We start from the raw sequence: 18,007 nt of genomic DNA on the forward strand, positions 1-18,007 counted from the left end.
CTCCAGGGATTTTAACATGTATGGGTGTTGTATTTTGTCTCTGGCTTTTGGGGCATCACCTGAGATGATGATGTGTCTTAGCTCTGTTTATGTGGTGAATTATATTTATTGATTTGTGAATGTTAAACCAGCCTAATGAAGCCTACTTGATCATGGCGTATAATTTTTTTGGTCACTTTCTAGATTCTGTTAGCTAATATTTGGTTGAGGAGCTTTGCATCTGTGTTCATAAGTGATATTGGTCTGTAATTCTCATTTTGTGTTGGGTCTTTGCCTGGTTTGGGGATAAGTATGATATTAGCGTCATAAAATGAGTTTGGGATTTCTCCCTCTGTTTCTATTTCACAGAAGAGTTTGAGGAGTATTGGTATTAGCTCCTCACTGAAGGTTTTATAGAATTCATTGTGACTTCATCTGGGCCTGGACTTTTCTTTGTTGGAAGGCTCCTGATTACTTCCTGTATCTCTTTGTAGGTTATTGATTTATTTAATTGGTTTCTTTCTTCTTGACTCAGGGTAGTTTATAATTCTCTAAGAATTGATCCATCTCTGTAAATTATTCATTCTTTAATGAGTAAAGGTTCTGGAAATAGCTCCTTATAATTGATTGACTATCCTGTGTTTTGTTGTAATTTTTCCAGTGGAATCCCTGATCTTACGGATATGAGTCTCTTTTCTTCTTTTCTTTTCTTTTTGTAAGTCTTGCAAGGGGTCTGTCAATTTTATTTATTTTCTCAAAGAACCAACTTTAGTTTTATTTATTTATTGGATGGTCTTTCTATTCTCAATTTTATTTATCTCTGCTTTGACCTTTGTAATCTCACTCCTCCTACTCATTTTAGATTCATTTTTTTCTTGTTTCTCCAGCCATTTTAACTTCATCATGAGCTTATTCACCTGATCTGATTCCATTCTTTTAATGAAACACACCTCTTCTATGACCATAAAGTTCCTGCCTTCCTGAAGGACATTGGACAGATAGATGATGCATACATACATACATACATACATACATACATACATACATACTCTTTACCTGACTTATGTAATGAAGTCCTTCTGTACATCAACTTTATATTAAAAAATTAAAAATCCCTGCCTGCCAAGGCTAAGTTCACATCCCTTTCCAGAGGAATGCAACATGAGATACAAAGAAAACAACAATCGTGGGTTGAGCTCTTCATATATTTTTAACAGGGTATACACTTTCAAAGGGTATTTATCTCCTCTTGACCTCTACTTTCTTTTTTTTTTTTTTTTTTTTTTTTTTTTTGGCCAGTCCTGGGGCTTGGACTCAGGGCCTGAGCACTGTCCCTGGCTTCTTTTTTGCTCAAGGCTAGCACTCTGCCACTTGAGCCACAGCGCCACTTCTGGCCATTTTCTGTGTATGTGGTGCTGGGGAATCGAACCCAGGGCCTCATGTATATGAAGCAGGCACTCTTGCCACTAGGCCATATCCCAAGCCCCTTGACCTCTACTTTCTCATACAGAAAATAAGAGTGCCAATGCTTTAATAACTATATAAAGAAGAGCCTCCATGTACAACATAATTGGTTTTGTTCCTTTGATTTTCTAAAATGTGTTTCTGTTTCTTCTGTGTTTCCTTCTGCTGAAATGGTTGAGACTTCTGCATACATGATACAAAATAACTTCTCCGCCCATATATTGTAATTATTACACAAAATAATATAAGAAATATGTATCCAATGGTATAATATATACAATATAAGTACATATACATCAGACAAACCTACCTAGAAATCTTGATTATAGCTGAGCATAGTGGTATAATTATGAACTCAGCACTCAGAAAGCTGAGACAGGTAGATCATAAGTAAAGCCAGCTACCCAGGGAGATAATTTCTCAAAAAAATAAAAAGGAATTTTCATTATAGCACTTAATGAGTAGGATCAGTCTAAAATGCCTTACTGAACTCCCCTCACAATGTTAGGTATCTAATAACTATACATAAATTTTTGTTGATTGACATTGACTTATTAGCCAGTAAAGTAAAATACATATGTATACATATGGACATAGATATATCCAGGTGTACACACACACACACACACACACACACACACACACCATACACATACACACCTCATAATGTACAGTAATAAGTAATTTCTGGTGCAGAAGTTAAGATCTTTCTAGACAAGATTAGACCCCCAAATCACAGGGTCAGATAAAAGTTAATGTTAACTTCTTCATTTCTAGATCACATATATCTTCAACTCATCACCTCCAAAAATAAATTATTAGGAATAGTCTCAGACCTATTACTTTTAAGGACACTGGCTTTTAAGAACACATAACTCGAGGTACCTGATATTCTTGGTCTATCTCGGATTACTTCTATTTTATCCAAATACAAATATCTAAGAGATGTTCTTCCTGATCTCTGCTTGTGTGGCCTTTAATAATTTAGTCTAGAGGTCACCAAGGCCAAGATTAGAATTCTAATAAATATTTTCTTAGAGAGTTCGGTTTTTCCTTGTCAGGCATTCTTTAATCAAATGAGGCCTAAGCAAATATGCAGAAGTTCCCATTTGTTCTATCCAGAGAAATTTAAATCTCTCTTGATTGTTTCTAACTGTGTTATTTTTATTTATGGCATATTGCTGCATTTATATGCATCTAGCAAAGAGCAATTGTAAAAATGTATCAAGACTTCTTGTCACAAAACTGTCCTCATGATAAGCACACATTGTTATCATCTATCACCATGGGATGTGATCATGTAAGAGCTTTTCCTAGCCCCATCCCTGTAAGGTACTTCTCTATTACATTATGATGCTAAATGCAGAAGTGTTTTACTTAACACTTTATCATTACAGAATCAAACAGGGAATGTTACAATACTATCAAAGCTTTTAGTTACACCAGATACAACTAAAAGTCAGCATCATGTTCCTAATCTTCTTCCTTCACAATATTTATTTCTTTTTTTTAAGTTTTTATTATAAAACTGATGTACAGAGAGGTTACAGTTTCATACATTAGGCATTGGATACTTTTCTTGTACTGTTTGTTACCTTGTCCCTCATACCCCTCTCCCCCCTCCCCCCTTCCCCCCTGCGGTGTTCAGTTCACTTACACCAAACAGTTTTGCAAGTATTGCTTTTGTTGTTGTTTCTCTTATTTTACCCTTTGTCTCTCAATTTTGGTATTCCCTTTGAATTTCCTAATTCTAATACCAGTACACACTGTTTCCCATTCACTCAGATAAGATTACAGAGATAGTATAGATACAATCACAAGAAGGTGATACACGAACATCATCAATAGTAGAAACTACAGATACACATGGGGTGTTGAAAGTAGTTACAACTGTGATATAACAATCATTTCCATAAAATGGAGTTCATTTCACTTAGCATCATCTTATGTGATCATAAGGGTATAGCTATTGGGCTCTTGTGATCCTCTGCTGTGACTTGCCTAAACCTGTGCTAATTATTCCCAATAAGGGAGACCATAGAGTCCATGTTTCTTTGAGTCTGGCTCACTTCACTTAGTATAATTTTTTCCAAGTCCTTCCATTTCCTTACAAATGGGGCAATGTCATTCTTTCTGATAGAGGCATAAAATTCCATTGTGTATATGTACTATCTTTTCCTGATCCATTCGTCTACGGAGGGGCATCTGGGTTGGTTCCAGATTCTCGCTATGACAAATTGCGCTGCAATGAACATTGTTGTGCTGGTAGATTTACTGTGATTTTGTTTGTGGTTTTTTGGATAAATACCCAAAAGTGGGGTTGCTGGGTCATAGGGGAGTTCTACATTTAGCCTTCTGAGGACTCTCCATACTGCTTGCCAGAGTGGCTGAACCAGTTTACATTCCCACCAACAATGAAGTAGGGTTCCCTTTTGGCCACATCACCTCCAACAACTGTTGTTATTTTTCTTGATATATGACATTCTTACTGGGGTGAGATGGAATCTCAATGTTGTTTTGATTTGCATTTCCTTTATGGGCAGTGATGTAGAACACTTTTTCATATGTCTCTTGGCCATTCTCATTTCCTCATCAGAGAAGTCTCTTTGTAGGTCTTTAGCCCACATGATGAGTGGGCTATTAGTTCTTTGCGGTTTTGTTTTGGAGGAAGGTAATTTTTTTAGTTCTGCATATATTTTAGATATGAGGCCTTTGTCCGTTGAATGGCCGGTAAGATCTTCTCCCAGTCTGTGGGCTTTCTGTTTATCTTGCAAGCTATGTCCTTTGCCGTGCAGAAGCTCTGCAGTTTGATGCAGTCCCATTTTGTCCAACCTTTCTTTGATTTGTAGCCTTTCTGGGTCTTTGTTCAGGAAGTTCCGTCCTGCGCCAAGGAACCCAAGTGTTTCTCCTACTTCTTCCTTTAGTGTTTTCAGGGTGTCTGTTTTGATTTCGAGGTCTTTGATCCATTTGGAATTGATTTTGGTGCAGGGTGATATATAAGGGTCTAGTTTTAGTTTGTTGCATGTGTTGAGCCAGTTTTTCCAGCACAATTTGTTAAAGAGGCTATCTTTCTTCCAAACTATTGTTTTAGCCCCTTTATCAAAGATTAGGTAGGTGTAGTTCTGTGGGTTCATTCCCGGGTCTCCAATTCTGTTCCATTGGTCTTCAGGCCTGTTCCGGTGCACATACCAAGCTGTTTTTATTACTATAGCTTTATAATACAGCTTGAAGTTGGGTATTGTAATTCCTCCAGCACTGTTCTTTCTGCTTAGGATTGTTTTTGCTATTCTAGGTCTTTTATTATTCCATATGAATTTCTGGATTGCTTCCTCTATTTCATCAAAGAATGGTGTTGGGATATTAATGGGTATTGCATTGAATTTGTAGATAGCCTTTGGCAATGTTGCCATTTTGATTATATTAATCCTCCCAATCCAGGAGCCTGGGAGGTTTTTCCATTTCCTTAGTTCTGACTTAATTTCGTTTTTCAAGGTTTTAAAGTTCTCCTCAAAGAGGTATTTCACTTCTTTGGTTAAGGTTATTCCTAGGTATTTTATGTTTTTGGAGGCTATTGCAAAGGGGGTTGCTTTCCTGATATCAGCCTCAGTCTTCGGGTCGTTAGCATAAAGAAAGGCCGTTGATTTTTGAGGGTTTATTTTATATCCTGCGACTTTGCCAAAGTTTTGGATCAGCTCTAGTAGTTTGGGGGTAGAGTCTATGGGATTCTTTAGGTATAGGATCATGTCATCTGTGAAGAGAGAGAGTTTAAGTTCATCTTTACCTACTTGGATCCCCTTTATATTTTCTTCTTGCCTGATTGCTCTGGCTAGGAATTCTAGTACTATGTTGAAGAGCAGGGGAGAGAGTGGACATCCCTGGTTCCTGATTTTAAAGGGAATGGCTTTAGTTTTTCCCCATTTAGAGTTATGCTTGCTGTTGGTTTGTCATAAACTGCCTTGATTATATTCAGGAATGTTCCCTGGAATCCCAGTTTTTCCAGGGCTTTTAGCATAAATGGGTGCTGGATTTTATCAAATGCTTTTTCCGCAACCAGAGATAAAACCATGTGGTTCTTTAGCTTGCTCCGGTTGATGTGGTGGATTACATTAATTGACTTGCGTATATTAAACCAACTTTGCATCCCTGGAATGAATCCAGTTTGATCGTGGTGTATGGTTTTTTTGATGACCTGTTGAAGTCGATTGGCCAGAATTTTGTTGAGAATTTTTGCGTCTATGTTCATCAGGGAGATGGGTCTATAGTCCTCTTTCCGTGATGAGTCCCTGCCTGGTTTTGGGATGAGGGTTATACTGGCTTCATAGAATGAGTCTGGAAGTGAACATTCTCTTTCAATTTCATTGAAGAGTTTGAAAAATATTGGCGTGAGTTCTGTTTTGAAGGTCTTGTAGAATTCTGCAGTGAATCCGTCTGGACCTGGGCTTTTCTTGGATGGGAGATCATTTATTGCCGTTTCTATTTCAATACTGGATATGGGTCTGTTTAGGAGGTTTAAATCTTCATGGTTCAGTTTGGGGATATGCATTTTTTCTAGAAAATCATCCATTTCTTCCAAGTTCTCAAATTTGTTGGCATAAAGGTTTGCAAAATAGTCCCTTATTATTTTCTGAATTTCGGTTATTTCTGTGGTGACGTTACCTGTTTTATCTCTTATCTTGTTTATTTGAGCATGCTGCCTTTTTTTTTTGGTCAGGTTTGCCAGGGGTCTGTCTATCTTGTTGATTTTTTCAAAGAACCAACTCTTTGTTTTGTTGATTCTTTCGATGGTTTTTTTCGTCTCTAATTGATTTATTTCTGATTTGATTTTACTTATTTGCTTCTGTCTATTGACGTGGGGTTTGGCTTGTTGTTCTCTCTCAAGGAAATTAAGGTGGTTCCTTAAATTATTGAGTTGCTGTTTCTCCAATTTGTTGATGTATGCACTCAGAGATATAAATTTTCCTCTGAGTATTGCCTTTGCTGTGTCCCAAAGGAGCTGGTACTTTGTGTCCTCAACTTGGTTGAAGTCCATAAACATTTGAATTTCCGTTTTAATTTCTTCAATGACCCTCTGATGGTTCAGCAGTGTGTTGTTTAGTCTCCATGAATTGTAGCAATTTCTGTGGTGGCTGGTTGAGTTGAGCTCTAATTTTATTCCCTTGTGGTCTGAGAGAATGCAGGGAATGGTTTTGATACTTCTGAATTTGTACAGATTTTCTTTGTGCCCTAAGATGTGATCTATTTTGGAGAATGTTCCATGTGCTGCCGAAAAGAATGTGTATTCTGTCCTTGCTGGGTGGAATATTCTGTAGATGTCGATTAAGTCTAGTTTGTCTATGCAGTTGTTTAGTTCTGTGGTTTCTTTGTTCAGTTTTTGGCGTGTTGATCTGTCCAGAGGTGATACTGGAGTGTTAAAGTCCCCAACTATCAATGTGTTTGGGTCTATGAGTGATTTTAGAGCCAGTAGTGTTTGTTTTATGAAGTTGGGTGCTCCTGCATTTGGTGTGTAGATATTTAGAATAGTTATTTCTTCCTGTAGGAGAGATCCTTTTACTAGTATGTAGTAACCTTCTTTGTCTCTTCTTACCTTTTTTAATTTGAAGTCAATTTTGTCTGATACTAGGATTGCAACTCCAGCCTGCTTATGGGGGCCATTTGCTTGATAGATTTGTTTCCAGCCTTTCACTTTTAGAAGATGTTTACTTTTGTTGGATAGATGTGTCTCTTGGAGACAGCAGAAAGATGGATCTTGATTTTTGATCCAACTTATGAGCCTATGTCGTTTGATTGGAGAATTAAGTCCATTAATGTTGACAGTTAGGATTGAGAGATGATCGTTTGTTCTTTTCATTATCACTATCTTGTTTAAAGCTGTGTCTTCCCATTTCTTGATCTGATGTTTACTAATTAGGGTTCATTTCTCTGTCTGTATTGGAATCTTGATTATTTTCCCTGTATAGTACATCTTTAAGGATTTTGTGTAAAGCTGGTTTGGTGGAGATATATTGTTTCAGTTTTTCCTTATTGTGGAAGACTTTTATTTGACCTATGGCTATGAAGGAGAGTTTCGCTGGGTACAGAATTCTTGGTTGGTAGTTATTTTTATTTAGAGTTTGGTATACTTCATTCCAGGCTCTCCTTGCTTTCATGGTCTCTGCTGAGAAGTCTGGGGTAATTCTGATTGCTTTTTCTTTATATGTTATTGTTTTCTTTGCCCTAACAGCTTTGCACTCTGCTGAAGCTGGTTTGATCACAATGTGTCGGTGGGATGTCCTATTCTGGTCTGGTCGATTTGGGGTTCTGAATGCTTCTTGTATCTGTATAGGCCTTTCCTTCTGGATATTTGGGAAGTTCTCAGTTAATATTCTGTTAAATAGGTTGCCTATCCCATTAACCTCTTTCTCCAAGTTTTCCTCAATACCTATTATCCTTAAATTGGGCTTCCTGATCGTGTCTTGAATCTCCTGTAGCGATCTGTTTTGTTGATTGGACTGGATTTGTATTGATTTTTTATCTTTCTCCATAGAGTCTAAGGAATCTTCAGCTCCCGAAATTCGATCCTCTGCTTCAGTTAGTCGGGACTGTAGGCTAACTACTTGATTTCGAATCTCTTTTCCTTCTGACTGGTCTTTCCTGATGATTTCCATGTCATTTCTTAGGTCCTGTATGGACTTCTTTACTTCATTAACTTCATTACTTTGGTTTTGAGAGTTGTCTCTCAAATCTTTAAGCTGGGTAGCTATCTTTTCATTTGACTCTTGAAGTTCATTTATCTTTCTATTTGTGGATGCCATGAAATTCTCCATTAATTTTTGCTTTGCCTCCTCATGCTCTAGAATAATTGACTGAAGAGATTCGAACTTTTCATTTATCATGTTTATCAGTAGGCTTTGTAGAGCATTTTGAGGGTTCTCTTCTATGTCTTTGATTGATTGCTCTGCTTCCTGCTTGTTTTGAGTGGGAGATAAGACTTCATTGTTTGCCATCTTTCTTGTGTTTCTTCTGCCAATTTGAATTGGGGATGCCTGTCTACCAGCACCTGTGAGCACCGTTTAAGACCCAACGTAGCCCTTACCAGGCACTGTTGTATAAATCTTACAAGTTCACAATTATGTACAGATACCCTGTATACCTGTCTATAAAATTAGATTTGGTGTTCCTAAAGAATACAATCTCAATATAACAACTGATCCTGGGCCCTGTGTTCAGTAGTTACTTATTTACTGTTACAATCCTATATGCAATTCTTGTTTTTATATTAAGATCTTTTAGGACTGGCTTTCTCTATGAACCCCTTTGATTCACTCGTATTAAGCTAGGATACCCTCTATCCAATAACCAGGAGTCATTGGAGACTGGAGGTCCAGGCAGTAAGTCAGGAGGGTAAGTTGGAGGTAGTAAAGAGAATAGAGTAAAATGTATTGGGGAGGAGAGGTGGTGATTTTGGTTTAGTTTCAGTGACGTGGAAGTGTCGAGAAGAGTAGAATCAGTAGAGAGAATAAGGTTGCAATGATAGACAATGGAGAGTTAGCAGAAAAGAGTGGAGGTGTTCTTCATAGGAAAGTAAGTTTTAAAGAAAGAGAACTCAGAGAGAGAAATAAAGTAAAAGTAGTGGGAGACAGACGCACACAACAGAGAAAAATTATTTTAAAAAGGAGATAAAATAAAAAGGAAAAAAAATTTTTAAAAATCAGCAAAGGAACAACCCAAACAAACAGAAAAAAAAAACTTGATAAAATAAACTGGTAAAAATAGAAAACATGGGGAAAAAAAAAAAAGACGTCATTTCCGAATTGAAAAAAAAAAAATTTTTTAAGTTTAAGAAATGTTGAAAAGATAAAGAAAAAAATGGAGTCTTCCTTGTTTGTGTCGTCTTTCCCCAGTCTCTGGTTTCCTTATGATGGTCTGCAGTCTCTATTCCTGATTTTCTGGGTTTGGCAGAATTCAGCTTGCTCCTCTGTTTGCTGCAGAGCCGCTGCCTTTACAGCCTGCCTTTGAATAGGCTGTGAACTCAGCAGGGAGGGGTGCCTCTGGACTGTTTTACCCAGCTGATATGTGCTTGCCTGTGCAAGGCTTCTGCCTCCTGTACCAGGCAGCCTCCTTCATGGAGGTGGCTTTGGAAAGCAGCTCCTTTTCGGGCTGGGAATTGGGCTTCCTCTGTCTGGTGTTTCTCTGCTGCTGGGAGCTGGTGGCTGTTTTCACTTTAAATTTAGAAGTTCCGGCGGGCAGGGTGGGGCACCTCTGGCTAAGCCTCTGCCCAGGGCACGCCTCCCGCCTGGGCAGGGGACGTTCTCCTGGGCGGAGTTGGCTCTTGCTGATTGGTCCCTCTTGCCCTTTTCAAAGATGACTAATTTGACCTCGCTTTTCCCAGGCCCGCTTTAGTTCCAATCTGTTCTGACCCTATGCCAGTGGCAAAGATGGTGCTTTGCTGTGGCGGTGGGGGCAGGGCTGCCTTGCCGGAGTTGCTCTGTGGTCGCGAGTGAGAATATCTTTCGTGGGTACTCACGCTTTCTCGGCGATTTCAGGTCATCCGTGCTCAGGCGCCAGCTGGTCTCCGCTGTGTGCTTTACCTCCGTGGAGTGCGGGTTGCTGTGATGGGCACTGTGCCGGTGCCGCCGACACTGGCGTGGTGGTGGGACACCGCCCAGAGCTCGAATCTGTGTTTTCAGACGTGCAAAGTCGATTTTTCCTTCCTGGCCAAAATCCCTGCACTGTTACAACTTACGCTGGTTGTATTTCTACTGGTAAAAGTTTCTATGGGGTGAGAAATCTGTGGTGCTGGAGGGAGCTGAGCTAGTACACTGCAGCTACTCTGCTGTCTTCCTGGAAGTCTCCACAATATTTATTTCTAGCAAGACAATTTATAAGTACATACCACTCTACCATAAGAACAACACAAAAATGGGCCAGGACTAAACATGTCATTGTGTGTTAGAAGAGATGATGGCAGTGTTCAGCCTGGAGATGGAAATACTTTGTATTAGGTGAAGACAAGCATTGCATTCTATCCTGAAATGCAGTAAATACCCAATTAGACCTGACGATTGGAATGAGGAACTGAGATTCAAAGACAAAGCCCAGATTCATATTAGCTCATAGTCAAATCCAAATCATTCATTAATACTTTACCTCTGGATAAACACAAATGTTGGAGAGCTTATCTTTCAACTTTTGTCCTATTTTCTTCCGCCTCAAAGTAAGTTATGATTTGCTCTTTTTTATTATAGTATTATTCAGTGTAGTACAGCACAGTGCCATTATGTATCTGTTATCTTGACTTAAAATTTTTTATTCCAACAAAATTTTATATATTCTTTTTTATAAATATTCTATGGGTCTTTATTGTATATTTATTTTTATAACTTTAGAGTAAAAAATCACAGTCATACTTTCTATCTTTGAGAGACCTTTTTTACCATTGACAATTTTTTATTCTCCTCAATTATCTTTTAATCAAAAGGAGACCTGAACAAGGACGCCTTCTTTGGTGCTCTAGTCTATGAAAATTAGCAGTATTCGCCACATGAAAACATGCCATTTGACAGAAGGATTACTGTGAGCTGATGAGAAGTACACACAAGACAAGTTCTCTTCTCACCCCCTGCGTTATAGATTAAAAATGAATCTGAACAGTCCCTCTACCAGAAAAGGACATGGATTGATCATCAAAGGCAATGTAGTCAATGTGGAGCTACAGCAGAACTACATAACAAAGTATGTTAACTAGTCTTCACATAAATCACTTTCCAATTTATTTGTTTTCCTACAATTTGCTACCCAGTGTGATTCCATGTTCTTTTGTCACTTCTCTACAAATCTATTGTTCCTTGCTGAAGAATGCTATATAAACCAGATTCCTAAACCACCTCTTTGAGAAATACTCATTCAATTCCTATCTTCCATCTATTTATGAAATATAGCTAGAGGATTGTATCTCCCCTAGACACATTCTTAAAGACAACACTTATAATAACTAACATATATTGAGGAATTCATCATTGACAGCCATTAAGCTGAATGCTTCACGTTCATTCCTCACAGCCTTAAGCAAGTAGCATTAGCCCCCCTTTACAATACCAACGTACTGACAAACAGAAAGATTGTCACTCCCTGGTTCAGACAGGTGCAGAGATGGAACACCTGGAATGGAGAGGTAAAAGCGTCGGTGTGCTAATGACTGTGCTACTGCTGGACTCTCTTTTGTGCTTGCCATTGGTTTTCTCATGTCCCTTGTAAGTTCTGCTGCTTTTGGTAGATCTCAATCTGAGAAACTAGAATATACTTTGCTAATAAAAAAGTATTAACTATACTTTAGACATGTATCATTAGCTTTTGATAAAGTTATATACTGTACGTCAATGATATGCCTAAAATAATAATGTCAACTTTAAAAAAAAGATATATTACTTTTACCATTTTGTAATATAGCCTTTAAATAAAGGGTATATGACATTTTAATGCTATGTGTATAATGTATTATGTATATTGTCTATGAGTAATGCTGTTGTAACAGTTTATGGTTTTAATGAAAGGAAAAATTTTAAAACCAATGTAGAAGTTTTCCCTGCAGAAGAGTGAATACTACATTAAGAAGTATTAGCCAGGGCTATGCTGTAGCTCAGAGGCAAAGTGCTTACCTACAAGTGCAACAGCCTGGGTTCAATCCCTAGGACCAAAAAAGAAAGAAATATTAGTTAAATGGATCTCACAAGATCGAAAGCATTGTTCTTTCTTATGAATAACATTGGACAATCTTGAGGAAGCTTCAAATAGCTGGCTTGTATTAGAAGAAAATAACTTTATGAATAAATGTTTAAAGTTTCATTAAAAAGTTTGACAGTTCTGGGAAGTTTGTAATGTCTAAATTATAATTTTTAGAAGGTTTACTTGAAACTTGGAAACGTGAATGACCCCATTATTAAGAAAAAAAACATTGAAGTGTATTAAACTAGAAAAATGTTTAAATTATTTTCCAAAATTAAATATATAAAATAATGTAAGTGATAACTATATATAAGACACCTAACTACCCAACATTATAGCTTCACAACACAGTATTCTGTAGAGCACCAGTCATTGGCCATTAAGATCATGTGACCATTGGGAGCTGCAACCTCCTGAGATGGCCCAACAGCCGGAAGAATACCAGAATGCATTTCACTATCTCAGGAAAGGGGCAACATTCGAAGTTTGAAGTATGATTTCTACTGAATGCTTGCTGCTTTGGCACCATTGTACAATTGAAAATCTTAAATTGGACTATCACCCAGGACTGGCTGATTATATACAGTGTATAATTAAATGTATATGTATAGGTATGTATACCCCAACCCTATCAGATGTCGATTTTATATGTACATATGTAAATAAATTGTACATATGCATATATGATAAATTTATCTATATGCACATATTTTATAGAGAGGGGAGATAGAGATCATTGGCACATAAATGTACAATGTATAAATCTATTTGTGCTACATATGTATAAACATACTAAAGTATCAGAAAAAGGTGCCATCCAAAGGACTAATCATTGGCATATAACATAAGAATTTATTTCCTAGTTATAAGATGAGAAGTTGTTAATGAGTACAGCTAGAGTTCTAGTCCTGGCCTGTCTGCTAATGACTAGTTTGAGCATAAAAACAGACACTACACCACTAGTACTATGTCTGAAGACATTAATGAGCTCCTCTTGAATTTCAAGACCTGTTCCCTGCTTCTAGGAAGTTTCGCCTCTTTGTCCTTAGGGCCATCTCAAAACAGAAAGAAAACAAGTAGTTTGGCAACCGAGTATAGAGATGGCTGCAAAAAAGAATGGACAGAAAAACAGTGGCGATAAGAAAACTTGGTTTCTAGCAAAGAAAAGGGAAAGAGAAGAACTTGGCAGTCAGGAGAGAAAGAATGCCCACAGGTCTCTGCAAAGCAGAGGGCATGTTTCAGAAGCCATGGACTTTCGACAAATCTACTGTTTCTACATCAAACCCAAACCCTTCTTATTTCTCCTCTTGTCCCTTAGGATCCTCCTAGCATACCCCACTCCACCCCACTTCAGGGCCTGTATTTGTAATCACCCAGTCCAGCATTCCTCTTTCCAACCTCTGACAACCCGAAACAATACTTTCAAATGAAGTCTGCATGTCAAATTCCAGCCAGGAGCTGTGGGATACGGAAGCCTCCACATTAAAATAACTACTCAGAGTTACTCTATAATCCTCCTTGGATTTTCTTTGTGTCCCCAGGGCAGATGTTCTTCATGACCACAGCATTTTCCAAGCAATAGAATGCACTTATTTTTATATTTTTATGATGTTTTCCTGATTCTTGCCTTTCTTAAGCAACCAGGGTACAGATTCAAGGTTGTTTAGTCCAGCTATGAACTCATTTTCTGACTGACATCAGAGTTGTGTGGCATAATGAGTTGGCAGAGTGATTTTCTCTTCTCCAAAAAAAGCTAACTGAAGCGATCTCTGAATAAGAGAGCATTCAGAACAGACATGGACAGAATATAAGAATGCAGGCTGGTGGATGGCTAAATGTAAAAGCACAAGGAAGAGCAACACATGGGGCAGGAGAGCAGGAAGCACTGGGATAAACAAACAGCCAGGTGCCCAGAACCATGTAGGAGGGTCAATGGGTGACAGAGGCAAGCTGTGCAGGAACTTGGAGCATCTTGGGCTGCGTAGTTTGCACCCAGTGCACCACTTACAATAGTGCACCACTTACAATAATGCTCCTTCCATTTTTCCTTCCAACAACAGACAACAACAATAAAGTCTACATCACAGCTCCATTCTACAAAGGGATCAGAAAACTAGTAGGTTTTTTAAAAATTATTTTAAAAGACTGGAAAACTACAGCAACCCACTTGTTGGAGGACAACTGATAGCCCAGACCATTTATTTCAATGACTTAGGTCATTTTGACAGACAAAGAACTCCAACCACTAAAGTGTTTTCTGAGGGCAGAGAAAATTCAGAATGGGTAATGGGAAAAGATAGTTACCTCTTACTACCCGCCCCCCTTGGTTCTTGCTGTGGTTACAATAAAACTACTTACAGAAATGAAGGCTATTGTTATCAGTGTCCTGGGTTATTTTGTTAATGTTTTGTAATTATGTTTTGTTAATTTATTATATTTAATTTTATTTATACACATCCTTAGCAAGCATCCTTATTCTTTATCAGATAACATGGCATAATATCATTATATTTAACTATTATTTATTTGACATTATAAGTATGAGATATCAAAGAGAAAGTGAACATCACTAAAGAAACTTACCTCCTCTGGATAAGTGGTGATTTCACTCTCAGTTGCACAAAGGGTAGTTGTGTCATATCAAGCAGATTTATGACCTGATTATTGTCTTCATTTGAACTATGAAATGAATTATGGCTTAAGGAGATTTATAGTAAGCCAGGTTTATATGCAGATTTCATGTGTGCAGTTTTGATCAAGCAAGGTCAGAAAGCAAATAAACAGTCAAAAAAATTAAAAAATAAAAAAGATTTTAATTCCTATGTGTACATTATTAGATCCGTTGATGTGGAGTTCTCAGTCTTATGTTTTCTTCAACTGTATCTAAATCTTTGCGTAATATTAAGTGTTTTTCTGCCTTAATTTTGTCAAAATATACCCCCCCAAATCAAACCATGTCTGAAAAATAAGATAAAAGTTAATGTGTTTAAGCCAGTTGCCTGTGTTTTCTGCCTGTACAGAAAAGTCCATGAGACTCATATCCCCAGCTAACCACCAAAAATCCTGCCAGTCTTGAGTAAAAGAGCTAACAGTTAGTGCCTATGTCCTGAGTTCAAACCCCAGTAGTGGCACAAAAACTAAATAATTTAACGTGTTTAAGTGATAAACTTAATGTGTTTAAGTGAAAAAGTAAAAAGTTTAGAAGTGGTATCCCTTTAGCAGAGGTTGGGAAGCATTGTGATAAAAAGGAATCAAGTATTCACAGTACAATACTGAACTGCATGGGTTTGGGGCATTCATGACTTTTCATCAACAGTGGTCCCCTTAAATCCCAGCCACCACAGGTTTACTGTATATAGTTGGAGAAGGGGTAGGTGGTGATGGTTAATTTATATGTGTCAATGTGACTGGCTACTGGGTGCCCAGATATTTGTTCAGAGTATATCTGTGAGCCTGTTTCTGGATGAGATCCACATTTGAGTGAGTAAACCAAGAGAAGCAGTTGCTCTCTTCACTGTGTACATGAAAATTGTTATCTCTCCATGATTTTCAAGTTGGACTTGGCCTTTTCTTACTCTTTATAGTCTTGAAAAGCTCTTACATATTATGTATTATCCCTTTTATGAAACAGGTTTATTTTATCTTCCCAGTCTTTTTTTTAACCATGTAATTTTTTTTTATTTCTTCACCTCTAATAATTACTCCACACAAGTAATTTGATATTAACCACAGAAAGAAACACATTGTCTTCACAACATTTATGGTACCATAAGATGTCATTCCATTTTCTGCTCAATCCAATTACTGCTTTGATCTTTCACTAGAGTCTGCCCGTCATTCTATACCACAGGTACTGGGGTCAAATTCAAGATGACTATTGTAAAATGGAGTTTCTTGCCCTCATCTGTCTCCTACGAAAGCTAATGCCTTGCCATAGGCACAAGATAGTTCATTCGACCTGCATCCCAGTTTCTCAAAGTTTGGGCTCTGAGAAGGAGAAGGGCCACATTTGTCTCTTTCCTGAAAAGGTGAAACAATGTGCTACAAAGGAATGATTTATTTGAACTTCGATTCTCTATGAAATAGAGTCAAGAAGTCAGGACTGTAGTTGCTGGAGGGATAAGGTATGACAACAGCTGAAAAGGGCTCTAACAAGGCTCATTCTGTCACAAAATGGAGTCTCTCCATCACAGAGCATAGAAACAGAGGCAGGAGCAGCAGAAGCAACATACTTGTGTTGGGTCCAGAACATCACTGAATCACATCACTTCCGGGTCTCTCACTTGTACTGAATGTGCTCTTAGACACAACTAACTGAGTACAAAATGAAATTAAAATCAGTAAGAAAAACTAGAGGTTTGTAGGCAGGATCCTTAGCTTAGTGAGTGTATACAAATTAACTGATGATTTTGAACTATGTTTTCAGGGAGAATATAATCCATGACTTTCCACCAGCAAACACAAGACTTGAGAAGTAAATACTCTCCAAGATAGACTTTTTTCCTTTATTGTCAAAGTGAAATACAGAGGGGTTACAGTTTCATACTTAAGGCAGTGAGTACATTTCTTATTCAACTTGTTACCTCTTCCCTCATTTCCCCCTGCCTCCCCATTTCCCTCTCCCCACCCCCCAGCAGATGTACAGTTGGTTTACACCAAATGGTTTTGTAAGTATTGCTTTTGGAATGGTTTGTCTTTTCATCTTTTGTCTCTCAATTTTGGTATTCCCTTTCCCTTCCCTAGTTCTAATACATGTATGTGAAGTAGTAAGATCAGATACAGTGATAGCGGGGGTAAAACCCCGGGAAGGGAATACAAGAGAAAAAAAGAAAGAAAACAAGAAAAAGAAAGGGTATTGTTTCACATGGCATGTTGAAAATAATTACAACTATGATACCACTTGTTGTGATCTTCCACTATGACTAACCTAAACATGTACTAATTATTCCCTATGAGGGAAACCACAGAGTTCATGTTTCTTTAGGTCTGGCTCATTTCACTTAGTATGAATTTTTACAAGTCCTTCCATTTCCTTACAAAGGGGGCAGTGTTGTTCTTTCTGATAGAGGCATAGAATTCCATTGTGTATATGTACCACATTTTCCTAATCCACTTGTCTACTGGGGGGCTCCAAGATAGAATTTTGTCTCAATTCGTCACGTTCTTTCCTAAAAGCAAAATTTTTTTCTCATTTGTTTGCTTGCTTTGTTTTGCCTTAATGAGACTTTTTTGCATTGATTTGTTTTCTTTTGTGGCTTTTGGTTTCTTTTGAGATGAGCTCTCTCTAGGTTGTGTAGGCTCCTTTCACACCTCTAAGCCCAGGAGGAAGCTCCTATTGATGACACATAGTGGGAAGGCTGCCGGTGACTGAAGTTCAAAGTAAAATAAGAAGAGAAACTGTAAAAGGTAAGAAATGTAAAGAGCCTGAAGGAACTAAATGGCTCCACCTCGATGTTTCCTGTGAAGCAAGTCCTGGCTGGGTGTAGGGCTTCTTCGCCTTCTGAAAATCTTTTTTTTTTTAATTGTCAAACTGATATACAGAGCCATTACAGTTTCATACTTTAGGCATTGGATACATTTCTTGTACTGTTTGTTACCTCCTCCCTCATTCCCCCCTCCCCCTCCCCTTTTCCTTTTCCCCCCCATGAGTTATTCAGTAGATTTACAGTAAACAGTTTTGCACATATTGCTTTTGTAATCATTTGTCTTTTTTTTTGCCCTGTGTCTAACTTCCCCTAAAAATTGCACTAACTCCACAAGCCTATGTTGAGAGCAGCCATTAGAAGAAAGCATTCCCTGTCCCCAAAAAGTTAAGGGAAGACTCCTCAAATCAACTTTAGAAGGAGGAGGAGGAAAAAAATGG

This window comes from Perognathus longimembris, chromosome 15 (genome assembly GCF_023159225.1).
Source record: "Perognathus longimembris pacificus isolate PPM17 chromosome 15, ASM2315922v1, whole genome shotgun sequence".
NCBI lineage: Eukaryota > Metazoa > Chordata > Mammalia > Rodentia > Heteromyidae > Perognathus > Perognathus longimembris.